This window comes from Dromaius novaehollandiae, chromosome 1, assembly GCF_036370855.1.
Source record: "Dromaius novaehollandiae isolate bDroNov1 chromosome 1, bDroNov1.hap1, whole genome shotgun sequence".
Taxonomy (NCBI): domain Eukaryota; kingdom Metazoa; phylum Chordata; class Aves; order Casuariiformes; family Dromaiidae; genus Dromaius; species Dromaius novaehollandiae.
The window spans coordinates 194,716,070-194,734,847 of NC_088098.1; the positions used below are offsets into that span (position 1 = coordinate 194,716,070).

Here is an 18,778-nt window from a genome sequence, read left to right on the forward strand (position 1 = left end):
ACTGCCACAAAAATGTTATTAAATTGTTGTTTAGTATTTCCCCTGCTCAAATACATGGGACAAAATGAGTGAAGGAAACAGGCCTCATTTGAAACAAACTGGAATGAACTTTCTAACTATCCTGCTCCTGTGCAGGCCCGGTGACTCTGTGATGCCAGATGGCTAAGGGTGGCATTCCTGATCCTCATTCAGAAATCTGACAGTACCACGTTTCACGCTGAACTAGTCATCCCGGGCTCTCCTGCAGCTGAAGGAGAGGAACAAGCATCTCTAGAGACGAACTATGCATCAATTAGTTACGGAAATAAGGAAAGGATCATAAGATTAACATAAGATTTTCCAAATAGTCAAACAGCTTTAACACTAAGAAAACAGAATAATTACTTAGAAAAACTGAAGAGGCTAATTGCATGTAAAAATAATGAAAGATTCTTTTTATGGGATACTCAAAATTAATTTTGTTCATTCTTACTTCTTTTCAGAAAGTCTTCCGAAATTCCAGCAGACTGGGACAAAACCAATGTTGTATCAGTTTTTTTAATGTGTTATCAAGGACAATCGATGCAACCACAACACAGTCAGTCTGACATTCATTCAGGAATGGCTGGATTTGATTAATAAAGAATTAAAGTACAATAATATAATGACATAAGCAATGTATTATTGTTTATGGAAAATAGATTTTATTAAACTAATTGTATGAATTTTTTATGAGATTATAAATTTGGTTAATAAGGTTAAAAATGTAGTCTTACACTTCTGTATGGCAATTGGCTTGGTACCTTACCCAACTGTAAAATGAAAACCAACACTAAAAATATATTAAAGGCTGGCTAACAGATACTTCTCAAACTGTGTTAACAGTGAATCATATCCAAATCAATATGCTTCTAGTGAACTTATAGAGATCAGGTCTTGGCTATGTGCTACTTACCCTTATTACAGATGACCTAAAAGAAAAAAAAGGCATTTCTACGAGGTTTACAGGCAAAACACAAATTAAGAATGGTAGATAGTAAGGATAGTAAACAGGTCCCCAAGGGACTATATTTTGAATAGCTATTTGAAAACTGAATGTAAGCAATCTGTTAATGCTAAGAAATATAAAATTATATATTCAGAAACAAAGCACACATGCCACAAGGATAGAAGAAGGCTTTCCACTCCTGGGAAGCACTGATTCTGAAAAAAGCCTGAGATCAGGATAACTAATGTGTTGAATGCAGGCTGCTGTTATCTACTGCCTCCATTCCAGTGCCTCTACAGCCACTGCTGGATGCCCTGTCCTGCTCTGGTGTCTGCAACTTGAGAAAGATGCCGTTGAACTAGCTAGAGAAGATTCATAAAAGGCAACTATAATTAATGACTGGAAAACTTTTCTTAAATCTTAGTTTAATTTGACCATGGGAAAGCTAAAGGGTCTCTTAATCATATTGTGTAAGGGTTAGATTCATCTGCTTGCAAAACAGACATTTACATTAAGCAACTCATCCTAAAATGCCTCTTCAGTTAACATAAGCAGTCAGGCACTTCCAAGGTGTGATTCATTACCTCCAAATAAAAATGTCTAAAACAGCAGCTCATCTGAACTGTATCCTGAAAGTGCGTATTTCTCACCACTAACTATACGGAAAGCTTAGTCTGACTATCTCCAACGTAATATAAACACCAAGGATGCCTACAACTTAGGTGAAATGACTTCCGCACCTGCTAAGCACTAGTATGAGAAACAGAAATTTGCTAATAGACAGCTCTTCCTTTGGTAATATTCAATGGCTGGAATTTTAAACTAGACAAAAACATTAAAGAAATGAAACACAAAGGCAGGGATATTAACCACTGGAATGTTATTAAGGCTTCTGCTGATTCCTCCTTTAGTGGAATTTTTAAATTAAGATTTTTTTTGAAGATGTGCTTTAGTTCAAACTGAAATTAATTCAGAGAAGCCATAAAGCCTACTCTATAAGCAGAACAGATTGGATGAGACAATGTTTTTTCTCATTGTATAATTTCTGACTCGTTGAATACATTAATAGAAGACATACTGCTGAGAACAATCTTTCATTGGTAAAAGGATGATACAGATGTTCTAAAAAAGATTTTTCTATCTCTCATCTCCATAATATCAAGAAACAAAAGTCTGGATGCCTGGCAGGATTTGACTTCTATTTATGTCTCTAGGTAAAAATATAACCTGCGTGATCACACTATCTTTGTGATATATGTAATAATTTTATACCATGATGGTTTGCTTGTCAAACATGCTTTGCCAAAACAGAAGCTGATTTAAGGAAAATTTAGTAGAATACTCCTTGGGGAAATACAAAAATGGAGGTAATTTATTGGGATGATTCAATTTGCAGGGAATATTTTCAAGAAAAAAAGTCAAAAGAGGAAGTCCACTGAAAGCATCACTTATAAATACGCCTTAAACAGTGGTTTTCCTTAAGATAATGCTTGTATAGAAAAGTGAGGCTCCCTGAAGGCTCTATGATACATCCCAAAAAACTGTATTCCACTGTCTAAGTGGATGTCTGAGAAACACAGATGAAGTATGGCTGAAGTGCTATTACTGAAAGTATGCTCACATGCCCTTGACGATGGACTCTTCTGAGACTCTGGAAAAGGTTAAAACCATATCTTTGTCTATAAAGCATGCAGCAGATCACCTACAAATGCCTGGTCATCTGCCATAGAACAAAGACTAATCAATATAAAGATTCAAGAGCTCTTTGTTCTTGTCTAGTAGCACAGTGTGAAATAAAGTTCAGTTTCACAGCCAAATGTTTAAAAAAAAGCTGTGGGAATGCTGGAAGCATTATAGGATTATGTATTCCACCTCTTGGATGTCATTTTCTTCATTCTTCTCTTGTAGAGCCTTAGAAAGTTCATGATATCCAATAAACCAACCTGCCTCTGTCCTGAAGGGTACTTTATTACACAAAGTTGAGGCTCTAAGGGGGCAGGTGAGTTCAGAAGGCAAATACATGCTTTTAATATTAAGCAAATAGGCAAGAATGTTCCTATAAAAGGTAACTGATTCTCCCTGTAAGAAAAAATTAAAACCAGAACAACTGACATACTGACTTCAAAATGCATAAATGGCTTTGTAAATAGGTATTGAATCAAAAATTGTATTTCAAAGAAAACAGGGAAGATAGTGTTTGACAATGCTATTTCATAAAGAGTGGTCTCACCATAAATTCTATTAGTTACAAACAGCAGATGTTGTTATGGGACACCATTTTGCATCAAACACAATGACAAACTATATTAGCATAATGGGTTATTATTCCCAGATCCATGTGATCAGTACTCCATGGCAACCCAATGATAATGAACCGCTTTGTTAGGGTTTCCGTAACAGAGCATGTACAAAATTATATGAAGCATGAACTTCAAGTACCTGAAATGGTGCTTAAGGCTGATAATAAATTAAGAATTTAAACAATGACATGCCATTTCTTTGCATATATACGGGGCTCTGAAATTTTCAGTACACTCTCTACCTTCGCAGCTAACCACCACCATTAGGGAGACTTGGCATTTCTAAGAGAGTCTGACCCAGTGCTCAAGTCAGTTGAAAACTTGGGTGCTTAAATTTGGCACCTGGAACAGAAATCCAAAAAATCGACCTAAATGATCAGGTTCCCTAGCAAGTCAGTAGCAGTTCAGAACAGGATCCAAAACAACCAGGTTGCTGGGCCCAAGACTGCCTGAAATCACATCCCCATAAAGATCTTTTATTCTTAGAACACTTCAGATGTACAGGGCAGAGCAGAGGAGCAACTCCTTTCTCTTTTCATTTGGCTGTAGCTGCTGTTTATGTAATAGCTTAATGGCTAGAGAATTTACCCACAAAGTGACAGCTTTGGGTTGAACGCTTTATGCAACTTCAGAATTCACATCTCCCACCTTCCAAGAGACCATTCTTATTTTCTGGTTACCAGCCAGAAGGATTTCCTATGACCTGCTTGTTGAAGGTGTCTCAAATTTGAAGAAACAATTCAATGTACTTGGGATTACAGACGAAATGCAAAAGGAAGCATGGGTTTAGCTCAGTAGTTGTCCCTCATTTAATCATACAAAAATGATGTCATATATTAAATACTAAAAAACAACATTAAAAATTTTTAGATTAAATGGAAGTATTTGGATCAGGGATTTAAGTGAGTGCCTACATTATTAAATTACCTCTTGTTCTTGTTGTCAGTGTATTTTAGATATGCTCCAGGAATGCCTCCAAATCAGATCCTTCAGATTCTTCCTGTTTTCTGCCTGGGTCCAACCCATTTTTAATCATTTTGGCCCATCAAAACCAAAGCACTTCAGGGCATGCATAGGATTTGTAACTTCATTTGTCTACTGAACACGAAAATCAGAAAGTAGGGTGCCAGCAGAGTTTACACATCTCCAAAGATCTCCATGAACTGAGTGGGGCTTTTGGAGTAATAATTTTGGACCACAGAAATCACATTATGCCTAAAGTGTCTTTAGGTGCCTTGTAGACTCTATGGAGTCTACCTCCCGGTCTTACTCGTCTTCATCCTGGGCTTCTTTTTGAATGCCAGTTTATTGTCCTACAAAGCAGAGCAATGGGGTAGGACAAGAATCAGCCTCCAAAGCTAGCAATTTTTGTAGACATCCCTATCATCCCAGTAAGAGGTCTCCATCTGGGTACAGTGTATCCTTGCAATATTAAATTCCACTAAGTAACAGATGCACAACATGTAAAAACATATAGGAATTTTTAAATGCTAATAAATGGATATTATGCTTTTCATTTGAAAATTCCAAGCCAATCAGTATCAAGTTGCTAATCCAAAATATATCAGCCTTTCACATGAGATAAAAAGCTGTCAGAATGATGACCAATGAAATGAATATTCACTTACTCTGATTTGTTTTATTCTACTTCATTCTAACCAGCAGTGAATGCTGGATTTGTAACAGTAACAGTTGTCACATTTCATTCTCTTCATTAACATTTTTAAAGAAAATGAGAGAAAATGAGAAAGGATTACATTTAACTAGATTATTCTAAATGCACTAGATGTGTTAAACATGACCTTCACATATACTAGGCACTCAACTACAACCACAGAAAAGATCATCATTTTTCCTGCAGCTGGACCCAGACTAATTGGACCCGGCTCTCTGCTTAGGTGGAGACACAGTGAAAACCCTGGGGCTCAGCACTTGTGCACATGTCCACTTCAGTAGGCTTTACCTGCTAGCTAGATTGGTACTTTAACAAAAGATTTGACAGGTGACAGAGAATTAAACAAACACTAGGAAGTAGAAGAACACAGGACAAAAAACACTCTTTCAAGAAACACGATTATCTAGTTCATCTGCTTAGACAGATCTCAAGGATTTATCTCATGTACATACATTTGCCCATTATTTTTTACATATTTACTAAAATCAAGGTGTCCATTTTTCAGTCCACTGAGGATTTCAGATCTAATGGCCATCTTAGGTGCTCATTAGACATAAGTTATTCTGAATTACTTTGCCTTTACTGACAGGAAGAATATGGACCAACCAAATGAGCCATTCTTTGTTAATTGTCTAACTCCACAGTAACTGCAAGGTAATTTATGAAATAATTTAAAATATATCTTTAAATATAAAGCTGGATAAATATACTCTTCCTAAACTAATGCTCAAAATCAACAGGGTCATGTTGCATACAGTATTTCAGAAAAGATAATGTTCTGGTAGTGAGCGATGGATGAAACTGCGAACGTTAGGCATAGGGCTCCATTAAAATTTTAAAATTTCATTGCATTTTTTAATAGAAAACTTTACATTATATTTTGATTTTGTTATTCTGGAAGAAGAAATCAAAGATAATTTCCTTTTTATGAAAAAGCATGGTCTGAGACTATGTGGAATACCCTAATGCAGTAATTTGGTTAAAATACAGGTATATGGGTTTTTAAAAAGCACACACAAAATCAGCCTAATTCTAATTCCACTCTCACTTGACTTCAGTGAAAAAAGCCTTGGGTCAATGCTCAGCTTTCTGAAAATGCTGCTATATTATCCACACAGATTTTTATCAGAATTTCAGGAAACTGTGGCAGTTTTCATACAGTTTATAGAAAACTGAAGCTATAATTTGAATCTAAAATGCGTATGATGTTTAATGCCAGGTGTATGATTTAAAAAGGGTTTTAGAAGAATTTATAAATAGTTGAAGTTCAGTATGTAAATGTTTAGGATATGTACTAGCTACGCAAGAGGATGTGACTAGTATTATACACCCCTTTGTACTTAATTCTGAATAATGCTTGATTAAAATCAGTAGCAGCAACTTTGTAGAAACTACTTCATTACTTTGTGGCAATAGATTCCTTTTTGTAATAAGAAAATGACTACAAAATGTAATAATAGACTTTATGGTGATCTAGAAATAATGGTATTAAAATTACGCAGAAAGTCATTCTAAGTATCTATTAATATCATCAGCATAAATTTAAACAAATCTCTAACTTGCAAATAGTGTGATGCTTCCATTTTACTTCTTAAAGGATTACTGTTTGTCCTCAAAAAAGTGAAAAAATCTTTTTTTGTAACTGCCATTCTCAGCAGCTCTACAATTGTGACTGACAGACATACGGATTTCCCACTTGGGGCGAAATACAGCTGGGAATTTGCACAGTGCAAGTTATACGTAGGCATGTATGTCTTTTCTCTGCAGAGTCACAGAAGATAGACAAATCTCTACGGTCAACCTTATGCCTCTCCTCCCAGCGAAGAGCTGGCCCTTTCAGTACAGTTTAAAAAAGGAGCCATTCTTGTGTTTCATCTTTCAAAAATATAGTCTCAAGAGACATTTACACAGACTAACAGATTTCCATGAGAAGTACCTTTTCCAGATATTCACCATATATAACTCCTCATTTCATGTGATTACTCTCTTTCCTATCCTTTTTCCATGCTGCAACTCATGTACTCTAATTCTAGAATTATCACAAATGTCATTAACATGCTATTTCCCTTTTTCCAACTCTCTAATGAAGAAATTAAATAAAACAGAGTCTATTGTCAATGCCTTATGCCAGTTTTTAGCACATTCCTCATAAAATGATTATGCTTCAAAGTATACTGAGAGACACTCAAATATTCACTAATATCCAAATACATGGTTTGCTTTCTTCATTCAATGCCTGAGAATTCACCCCGATCTGTCTCTTGGTCTACCCTAGACCCTAGGACAGAGACGCGCTTATACTATTAGCATAAGCTATGTAAGTATATAAGCTATATACCCTATCTCTCATAGTGGAGATCGAATGCGTGTTAGAAAGTTATCTGCTCCTGCATTAGAAATAATGAATAGAAAAATGAGCTGGTAAGAGTATTGCTTTGTACATCTGTGTGCTTTCCTACTGGTACATTATCTCACTGGAATCAGGCTTTCAGAAATGAAAACGATAAGCAAGGTAATACGGTGCGTATGTGATGAATCTGATGCCAAACTGACTAACTGCCAAGCCAGTTACCTTAACGGTACATCCAAATCACTTGCTGCTCTCCTCACCTGATAAAATTTAACACTTTCTGTCACCTAACCTAAGTGCTAAAGCCAGGTGAGACACACACTTTGACAGATGGATTTGCTGCAAGCAGCAGTAGGGTAAAAATCAGGGCTCCTGCAGTGCTGGCTGCACTCGGGAGGGGATTTTCTGTCTCTCACCTCGCCATCTCCCAAGCCGTACTCTTCTCACACCACCTCCTGCAATCTGTTTTTTCTCAGAGCTGCATCTCCCCCACTCGAGGCTCTCCGTTCCAGTCCAGGCCTCCTTGCCCAGTCAAACTGAGCCAACCTTGCCTTTCCGCCCCATCTCATCCCAGTCCCATCAATCCACCAGCCTCAGCCACTCTCATTTCACCCACCCTTTCCAGGCCCCTTTGCTGCGTCTCCTCCTACCCACTCCTCCCTTCCACTCCCTGGTGCAGCAAGTACCAGTTTCCCTGATCCTGACTCCTCCCCTGTCATGACTCCCCTGCCTTTCTCCTGTCATTCCCCTACTCGCTTTTCTGGGCTTCCAACCCAAATTCACCCTCCCCATCGCCCTTGGTTTCTTCTTGCGGGCACCTCACCTGCCGAGCTGCAAGGCTTCTGCCCCTGGTCCCCAGCTGTCCCCAGGAGCCCCTTCAACAGAATTTTTCACATGAGCAAATCCTGGGGTTTTTTGCTCTGTTCCATTCTCAGAGACAGCAGAACCATTTCTGCTGAAAATTCCAAAGTTCACCTTCATGGATGTTTCATTTAGAAGTGTTTTAGCCCAAACTGCTGAGCTCTGAAAAATTATTGTCAACAAAAACAGGATTTTACATAGAAAGCAGGCACAGCAACACACTCACACTCATAAACAAGTATTCTCTATTTCTTTTATCTTTCTCATAAAATTCCAACCTGTCTGTATTAACCTTTTTGTTTTAAAAGTTCCTTCAAAAAATAATTCTAACCATTCCTGTAATTTTACTTCTCATAGAAGTCTGCAGCTTTGGATAACACCCTGCTCTACCAGCCCTGTCTCTTACTGCTTGAATACATGACAGACAAATGAGGAGTAAAAACAATTTACATCTTAAATTTAATTTTCCCCTTGAAAATATTTCCATCTTCTATTTCAGAATATACATGTTAAATATTTAGTATGGACAAGCTGAGACTTTGCTCAGTTTACCACAGACCCCAATGACTTTCATATTTCAAAAGCAATACTTTCAAACTTTTGATCCCTGGAGGGGTACTGTTCTTGATCAAGCACTCATCCCAGTAAAGAATACATATGCTGCTCTGCCACATTTTCCTTCCCATCAGTAAGAGCACAAAAATCAAAATAACCAACTCTCTTTGGTTCTGAGGGCACACAGATAAAGGGTGTGGTGAAGTTATTTGTCTCAAAGAAAAACACAAAGCCTTCAAAGAAAAAGAATTATAGCTAAGTAATTTTCATCTAAGACATTGTTAGCAACAAATATGCCCTTGTGGGATTTAAAATAATCCAAGGATATCTCCATTCTAAAATTACTACTTACTGTCAATTAAAAATCTTATTACAAATAATAACTAGTTGAACCATGATTCACAATGTGTCATTTCACTACCATCAGTCTGAAGGAAGGATGGTTCTTGTAGTAAAGGAATAGAAGACAGGGTTTTATTCCCAGTTCTAACACAGCTTTCATGTGTAACCTTGTGTTTCTCAGTTTACTTCTCTGTCTCAATTTGCCCAACCATAGGAATAAAGAAACCATACTTCCATCTAAATCATACTTCCACCTTTCATATGCATGTAATAATGCTGAAAGAATTTAAGTCTGTAAAGCTTCCAAATGGGAAGAGCTGTATGAAAATTATTAAAATATATACCACTGCAAGCAAGGTATTTGCAGTAGTTTCCCTGCATTGGCGCTGATGAATGTCAGTTTGCATCTTGTGAATGTCTTTTAAAATATGCAATACTATGATTTTTGTGTGTGTTCCCTACAAAGATGTGACTTGCAACTGAAGCTTGTCTCACAGCTGGGGCATTTATAAAGGCTTTCTCCAGCATGAATTTTCTTATGTCTAAGAAGACGTGATGCTTACACTGCCATTTTTCCTCCACCGGACTTCCCTCCTCACTAATAGTCTAATTTTACAAATTCTGTAGAAACTTAGATATCTTTAAGATCTTTACCCTTCTCTGAATTTATCTGAATTTGGTCAACAGGTTCAAAAAAGGCAGGGAAACTGAACAAGCTTTACTTCCATAGGAAAGCAGACTAAAAATAATTTCACTTACAAAGGGATGAATTGCAAAACATTAGCAAGACTTCAGGCCATGTCAGGTAGCTTAGGCTACTTTCAACACAGGTGATATTTCTGTAATCCTCACAGACCAAACCTGAGTTTGAAAATAAACAGTCATGTATGATTGTGCATATATGCAGAAACCTATTCCGCAAACTTCTCAGGGAAGAACTTTGGATAGAAATCTATACAAGTATGCTTCTGACTAAAAAAGCAAATTGATCTTGACATTTTATGATATTCGGAAATGACAATCAGAAATGCAGTAAGAAAGATAATTGTACATGGTTCTGTTCAACAAAGCTTGCTCAGAGGAATCAGTATCAAAACAAACAAATAGATGGACATCCTTTAAAGCTTAATGTACTCCACATACAAGTTGAAACTCTTTCAGAGTTACAGAGACACAATACAGGTAGCTAGCTAGAGGTTGGAAAAAACTTAGTATAATGATCACCTAATTATAGTCGAATTCCTACAAAACCATACGTTTGGCAGAATTTCATGCTTAGCTAGATTGGTTGCTTAAGAATTAAAGGGATGTATATGAGTTCTCAATTCTTTCAAAATATAATTAAAACCATCAGCAACTTCATAATCATAAAGTCAAGAACAATAAAGATCTGTTATAGCCTTTCATCAATTCTTGTCTAACACTAATCCATCCAAAATCTCCACAATCTGACAATACAGAAATCATGGCTTCTGATCTCCCTATTGCCTACTGAAAACCACAGTAGCCACTCTACTTGTATGAGTTAGTGCTACATTTGATGATAGCAAATTTCTGAAAGCCTCTAATGTAATCAGGAAAAAGACTTCGTAGTACATCTCTCAAAAGGATCCAATTTTTCATATGTGAAACTCTTCTGCAAAGGCTCCAACCACTGAATTAGCTCTGTATCAGTGGCACATTACACTGGAGACCAGTGAGATGTGTAACAATCTGCAGTGATCCCACAATATCTACAAAATGACATTCAGATTTCTCTTCAAACTAATGGCCTGAAACGCACACCAAAATCTCTCTTCTGGCATGAGAAAGAGCTGAATATCTCAGTTTGCTCTGTGATATCAGTTGTATCAACTACCCTGATATTTGTCCACAAACCCCAATATTGTTGGTGCTCTCTGTATGTTGGTGATTTTTGTATTTTGTTGCAGAGGCAGGAAGCAAAAACCACCAGACAGTTCAGTGAAGTCACTGCTACTTGACTGAGAGCAGCCTACGAAACCAGTGTTTCTCAGATGTATCTTCATTCAGCCACTTGCTTTAGCAAGCTCTGCTGCCTGGTATAACTAGAAAACCTTTGCCACCTCTCGGTTTCAAATGTGACCATAGCTTGAAATACATAAAAGATCGTAACCATATATGGAATTACCAAACTTCCCAATTGTTCTTGTTAGAAGGAGAGTCTGTACTTCCAAATTCTGGACTTGCACAAGTTCTGCCTCTCCCCTTAGCAGAAATGCTGTATTAAGGATCTCTGGGGCCTGGCAGGCAGAGGCCTGGGAGACCTTGCTGGTGAAGACTGAGGCAAAGAAGGCATTAAGTATCTCAGTCTCATCTGTGTCCACTGTCATTAAATCCCCTGCCCCATTCAGCAACAGGCCTGTATTTTTCTTTTTTCAGCTTTTTACTATTAATGTAGCAAGAAAAGCTCTTCTTGTCGCTCTTGACCTCCCTTGCAATTCTCACCTCCAGTTGAGCTTTGGCTTTCCTAACACCATTCCTCCATGCCTGGGCAATGTTCCTAAATTCCTCCTTTGTAGGCAATCCCTGCTTCCACCTCCTATATACTGCCTTTTTGCACTGGAGCTCAGCCATAAGGTCCCCAATCAGCAAAGCTAGTCTCCTGATACATCTACACCTTTTTTTTCCTGAGTAGTAGGATGATCCGTTCTTGCACTTTGAGGATGTTGTCCTCAAAGACCTGTCAGCTTCCCTGAGCTCCTTTGCCCTTCAGAGCTGTCTGCCATGGGATCCCACCTAACAGTTTCCTGAATAAGCTAAAATCTGCTCTCCTAAAGTCCAGGGTCTGTACTCTGCCACCCTCCTTCCTCACTCTCCTCGGGATCTTGAACTCCAACCAGTTCTTCCTTGTTAGTGAATAGCAGATCCAGCTGTGCACCACCCCTGGTTGGTCCATCCTGTATCAGGAAGTTATTCCTGAGGACCTCAAGAAATCTTCTTGATTGCTTGCATCCCACCCTGCTGTACTTTCACCAGATAGCAGGAGGCTGAAGTTTCCCATGTGAACCAGCATCTGCAATTTAGCTGCTTCCTCAAGTTGTTTAAAGAAGGCTTTGCCCACTTCCCCACCCTGCTTGGGTAGCCTGTAATGAATTCCCACCATATTGTCACCCTTCAAGTCCTCTTCTCTGATCCTCACCTACAAACTCTCAAGCACACTGTCCCAGAGAGGAGACCGTACATCTGAGCTGCAAAGAGAGCAGCCCCCGCTTCTCATCCTCCCTGCCTGTCTTTCCTGAAGAGCTTGTATCCATCCAGCGCAGCACTTCAGCTGGGTGAGCTGTAACACCATACTTGTTATTTCAGTGATCTTTCAGTCTTGCGGCTGCATGCAGAGCTCTAGTTCCTCCTGCTTGCTTTCCAGTGCATGTGTATGAATTTCTGTACATACACTTGAGGAGGTGTTCTTTCATCCCATTTTACAGTTCCTGAGGTCTCTCTTGTTTCTGTTGCCCTGCACCCTTTGCCTTCCATCCCTGTCCACTGCTGTCTAATTTAACCACAGGTTGTAATCTCCCTCTGCTGTCATTCCTGGTTAAAGCTCTCCCCACCAGGTTGGCAAGTCTGTTGACAGATGTCACACTATTTAACATCTTCACATTTCAATTCATTAAAAATGTACACAGTATGTAAACTTACAATATCTGGGTGATGGAGCTTCTGTGAAGTTTGAACACTCTATTTCGTATTCCTTTTAGCTGAAGCAATAGGGATGGCATGGGATGATGGGATGATTCAGAAGAAAGTATATTAAAGGAGAAGGGATTTTCTTTCTGTGGACAATTGATTCAAGCATGGTTTAGGTAACTGCAGTGTATGAAAAATAACCAGCTCACAGATAATTCAGCTACTTCTGTGAAATTGTTCTGGAGTCCCAATTTATCACAGAAAGAACAATAGCTACAACTTCACTGTTGATAGTTTGAAGGAGAGAAGAGAGGGATGCGAATGCTGCAGTGGCCCAGGGAAGGAACTACCTCTGACATCTAGAAGCAGGCACAGCAGGTCAGTATTAAGAAATTAAATATATGTTTTACCATACAACTCCACCAATCTAATAGCAGAAATCTGCCAAAACTGCCTCCTCTTCCTACCCATGTGTCCTTGTCCCTTTCCTTACGCTGACACCAGTATTGGCACCACATCAAGAAGTTAAACTGGCAGGGAATTAACTCTATGGAAAGCTGGGGTGGGAGAGAAGGGGTGGGAGAAAGGGGACAGCAAGAGGCTGTGATGGCATTGCCCCTCCCAGGCTCAGCAAAGTGTTAGACCAGTGCAACTGCCCATACTGTAGGGCCTCATCCGCACTCTGCCCATCCTGGGTTCAGCTCCCCCAGGAATTCAGTCTCTAGGGCTACCAATTTCAACCCCTCAGTACATTTACTAATCTCTTACAACACGTTAGGATGAATAAATAAAGCTGGACAAACAAATGCAATCAGAATTCTAGACTTTTACCTACTAACCACAATATAACAACATAAAATACTGCTTAGCATTTAGAATGTTAACGCAATGAGTGCATCAAATGTGACTGAAATACAAAGGAAATGTTAAATAGCATTTCAGCTTATGCTAATGAAAATATCCTTTATTACTCAACAATGGACATTTTTGTACACTGTACAGACCTATAGTAATTTGTGTATTATAAATTCCATTCAGATACTACAGCTTATTCAATGGTATTTTATATGCATAGAGTAAAACACCAGAAATGTTAGTTTTTTCTCTGATGCTTCTGTATAATAGAAAAAAAACTATATTGCAAAAAACATATTGCTGGTACTCTGATAAATCAACAATACTCCAACATCGGACAACACAAATTAATCACTAAAAGTGGATATTGACAGGAAAATAGAATAATATTGTTTTTTACCACTAATAGAACTATCAGATCTGTGGAATTCATACCAGCGATTGCTTATGAATTTTAATATTTGTAAACTATTTTATACTTTGAGATTAGGAATGAAATTTAGCCACAAAAATCAATGAACTAAGATTTCACTTAAACTATTCATAGATGTTTACGACAATAATTCAAACTTCTTAATGCCAAGCAAACTCACTCTGTAAATAAACTAAATCTTGCAACAGAACATTTCTGATTCTCCCAGCCTCTTCTCCTCCTAATATGGTAGAAACAATTCTGGAAGGTCTTGAACAGAACAGCTAACATCAAAATATACAAAAGTCCTGCAACGTCTTTTAAGAGTTCTCAGGTCACCAAAGTCAGAAAACTTCCTTTTTCCCTTACTTCTAAAAAGAACCTTGTCAAACTGCAAAATGGGGAATACCCAGAACACAAACAGCCCAAACAGTCTGTTTTAATACCCCTTCCTATAGCTCGATGGACAAGAGGACCATATCTGAAGACAAATACAAAGAAAGTTGTACTGGAAGATAGCAGTAACCACCATGAAGCAAGTCACTTTTCTGCAAACAATCACAGGCTACTTAAAGCTGACGAATATACTCAGCGCCCTAATTTTCCTCAATGGACAGAGCAATCAGCTCCCTTTATGCAGCAAGATAGCTTGAATTCACAGCATCCCTTGTCCAAGGCAGAGTCACAAACCAAGGCCTGAGCAGAAGCTAACCTCTGTCTGCCTGGCTCCCTAAACGCAAAGGCTGTGGCTATACCTTAGCCATACCTATAGCTTTCTGTAGGTATATTAGAGAGCGCGATCCAAAGCAAGCATGAGGAGAAGGTGCAAGCCTGGCCTCAGTCCAGCTGCACTTCTGGAGTCAGTTTAACGCAAGCTCTGGGTGCTGCTGCTGTGGGGCAGCCATGCGCCCCTGCCCCAGCAGCAGCTCTGCTCACCTCAGCTGAGATGAGGCCTTTCCTCATCATGCTGGTGCATGGCCACACCATGCTCCAGCTCCTTTCCTTGCCAGGCTGGTGTGCAGCCCCACCAGCTCCTTTCCTCGTGGGGCTGGTGTGCAGCCCCGCCAGCTCCTTTCCTCGTGGGGCTGGCGTGTGGCTACCCCAGCTTCTTTCCTCACTGGGCTGGTGTGCTGCTGCACCAGTTTCTCAACTCAGCTCACTTCGGGCTGGCAAGAGCAGCAGTACCAGAGCATGAGAAGTGGTAGGGAAGAAGGACATACTCTTCTTACTCACTGAATTTGGAGGCTTATGTCTGCTTAAGCAGGCAGTGAGAAATGTGAAACAGCTTCTTTCCTTCACAGGTGTCTTACTACATCCACTAAGACTGAGAGTAAGGTGCATGTAGCATATACAGCTTCAGACAGGCCTGTGTTTGCCTGCAGATACATGACCCCCTGCCCAAGACCTGTTATCATCCTCCTGCACAATAAAATCTTACTAAAACATTAAAACAGCGCATCACAGGCTTTATATATGGGGCAGATTTTACCTAAGGAAACTGCCCACTGTCCTCCTCTTCTCTTGCACATGGGTAAAGAACATTGCCCATTGAGCAGGTGAATTTTATTGCAGAGTACTTGACTCCTTCATTCATTTCTCTGGCTCCTGCCAGGGTAGAAACAATTGCCCAAGATGACAGCCACTCAGCGCCCCCCACCAGTGACTGCCCATAAGCCCTCAAGAAGTTTCTCTGACCTGTGACACTCTGTTGGCAAAATCACGTGTTTGGACACTAGCACTGAGAAACAAGTGTTGCCATCCTGAAAGATGCAGCCCTGAAGATAACTCACTTCTACAAGAAGCAAATGAAAATGTTCACCATGCAACATGTGTCCTCTCATTTTATTAAACAGAAAAGCCACCTTAAAATCTATTTCTAGTAACTGGGAGACAATGACATGCAGTCTGTACCAGCCCACGTAACAGCTGACTTGCAAGAGCACAAGTGAGCCATCTACCTGTACCCTTTTGATTCTCCTACAAAATCCTTTCCTCCAAGAAAGGAACAATAAACTTCATTGCTGATTTAATCTAGAAACTGCAAACACCTGAATTTGCTACAGAATTTGTTACAGTTTATATTGGTGGCACACTAGCTTCTTATACCTTAATTTTTTAACTTCTGTTCTTGAGATGATTTTTTAAAAGATGATTTTTTAAAAGATGAACATGAAAAATACTATTTCAGAAATAAATTAAGAATAAATTTAAATATCCAAATCATTCAAAAAGTAAAAACTGTCTAGGGAAAGAGGAGATTCAAATTCTCAATGAAATTGATTCATGTTTTATTCTCTTATTTGCAAGTATTTCTTGACAAAATGTGTTTTATGATACTTCAATAACAGAAATAAGGAGAAGGCTGTTAATAGCCCTACTTGTGGCTGAGTCCTGTTTTATTCTTGTCCTCTCACTGATCTTATAGAGACTGAGTATTACTCAAGATGAGTAGCCTGTAGGCATTTTAGCAGTATTTTCAAAAAAAAAAAAAAAAAAAAAAAAAAAGGGTATGTATTTAAATTGAAAAATATATCTTCAGTCTAGTACTTTTCTTTTTACATTTGAACCATGCTGAAGCAAGCTGGCAGCACACAATTAATGCAATTTATACTGTTGGCTAATACAGAGCTGATCAAAACTACTTACATTAAAAAAAAATCATCAGAATACAAATAAGTTGAGTTTAAAAAAAAGAATATTCTTATTTTCTAACTAGAAAATCCCAATTCTTCTTCTATCTCCCAACACATTAGAGGAATATTTTCCAGAACTGCATAAGGTGCACAGTATCTTATCAACATGTGCAGAGCACAACTGTGTTTTACAGAGAGCTGCACATAGGAGTATATCAAGGTCTCTCAGTTTAGTGGGATGGTTCAAAGGCCAGAATATGAGTGTACCTTTTTTCCCCCTAAGAGCAACAGGAGCACATGCTCACTTAGAATACACCATGGACTGTATTACCCTGATTATAATGGTAACAGGTACCTAAAATGAACAGACTCCTGTGCACATAAATTACTCAGCTTCTTAGCTGGTTGATGAACATGATAAAGCAGTAGGCACGCGAGGTGAAGACCTGTGCAAGTGCTCTGTGATCCTGCACTGAAATCCTGCCCGGTATGTCAAGAATGCTACTTTTCAGAAGACTTTAGAGAGCAAAACTGGTCCAAAGTGCCATCCCAAATGGAATGCCTGAGGACATTTCACGGCACAGAATGGGCAAAGGGTGCACTAGGCAACCTATTAGAAAATGTTAATACTCTGTATAAACTGAAATGCAAGTCAATAGAAAGCACTCGTTCAATTGGACTATAAAGCCCAGAAAGGACAAACTGAGTTGAAAGCTACTGCTTTAAAGTGCCAATATACAGAAAAATTTATGGATAGAACCTTGACTACTATTACCATTTCAGCAAAATAAATACTCTAGCACCTATACTTGTATTTCTTTTAAAACAGTATGTTAAGACTCGTTCTATTAGGTGAATGCCCCAGCATAATTTACAGCTTGCTTCTGCTCTTGAGTGTGCAGACACAGCACCTATTCTCTGAAAAACATGTTCGTGTGCATGCATGTGCAGGCTTCGCAGCAGTTTCTCAAGCAAGGGAAGTGTTTTCTTCTGCTCCACCCATCACATAACAGAGCTGAAGAAAGCCCTAGGTCTTTTGAACTCCCAGCCATCTTCTTATCAAATTGTTTGTTTTTCGGCTAGAAAGGCTATGTACAGATTTCTGAACACAGCCCTCCAGACTGCAAGTAAAAAAAAAAAAAAAATTGGCAATGAGTTTTAATCAATCTGGATTAATTTACTGTGTTTCCTCTTAGTGTTTAAGCCAAATGCAGTGGACAGCACATTTATCTGCTAAGAGACTGTCAGAAATAATGATCCATATATCAATTCCATTTTTCTAAAACAATTCAGATTTTCATTTGAGGACTTTTAATTTCAGGCTAGAAACGTCCTTGCTGTTTTAAAATACTTTCCATATACTTTAATGCTATATTTTTTTTCAAAATAAAGTAATTATTATATTCTTATATGCTAGTTTTACTTAGCCTTAAAGTTACAGTAATATATTATAAAAATAACATCAGAACTGATTTGATTTCTGCACCATAAAAGTGACTTGTTTTTCTTCTGTAATCAACTGTGACTAATTAGTTATAAAATATCTGCTATCACAATACACACTTATGTTTTCATTATTCAGTTAACATTAGTCCAAAAGGTAAATAAGTAATGAATTTCTCTTGTAATCCTTGCAATACCACTGATTTGAGATGTAATGGATATGCACAAAATATTTTAGAATTAGGGCAGATCAAGCTATGCTGTTTAGGTAATAGTATTATTCCCTAGTGACTTCACACTTGCAGTAGAAAAATAGATTCAAACAAGCACTACAGTGTTACTGAGGATACAAATGACCTGGAAAAATACAGTTTCTATGGATATAATTTAATGAAGACAAGCCTAGCATGTCACACATTTAATAGAATTATTGTTATTTCTTTGCAGGCATTCAGATATATGCCTACCATTAGGTAGATCTTGCAAAGGTACAAATTTTTATACCATAGCATCTTTAAATACTAGTCTTTCATGCAGAAGCTATTAAATTATAGATACTAGGATGATCAGAACATTACTGCATACGTAACCAAGTTGGATTTTTCCAGAGACATTGTGTTCTATATTTTTAAAACAGTTAATTATGGAGAGCTAATCCTGTTAATGTAAGCTTGTATGGAAAAGGAATATATTGTTCATGTTTTTTAAATGAAAAAGCAAATTTGTACCAGAATTAT

General features: G+C 38.3%; 1 protein-coding gene across 5 annotated transcripts in view; it reads right to left on the reverse strand.

The window, feature by feature from the left end:
• FRY (FRY microtubule binding protein) overlaps positions 1–18,778 on the reverse strand; it is a 202,456-nt gene that overhangs the window by 155,578 nt on the left and 28,100 nt on the right. The window lies entirely within an intron of this gene.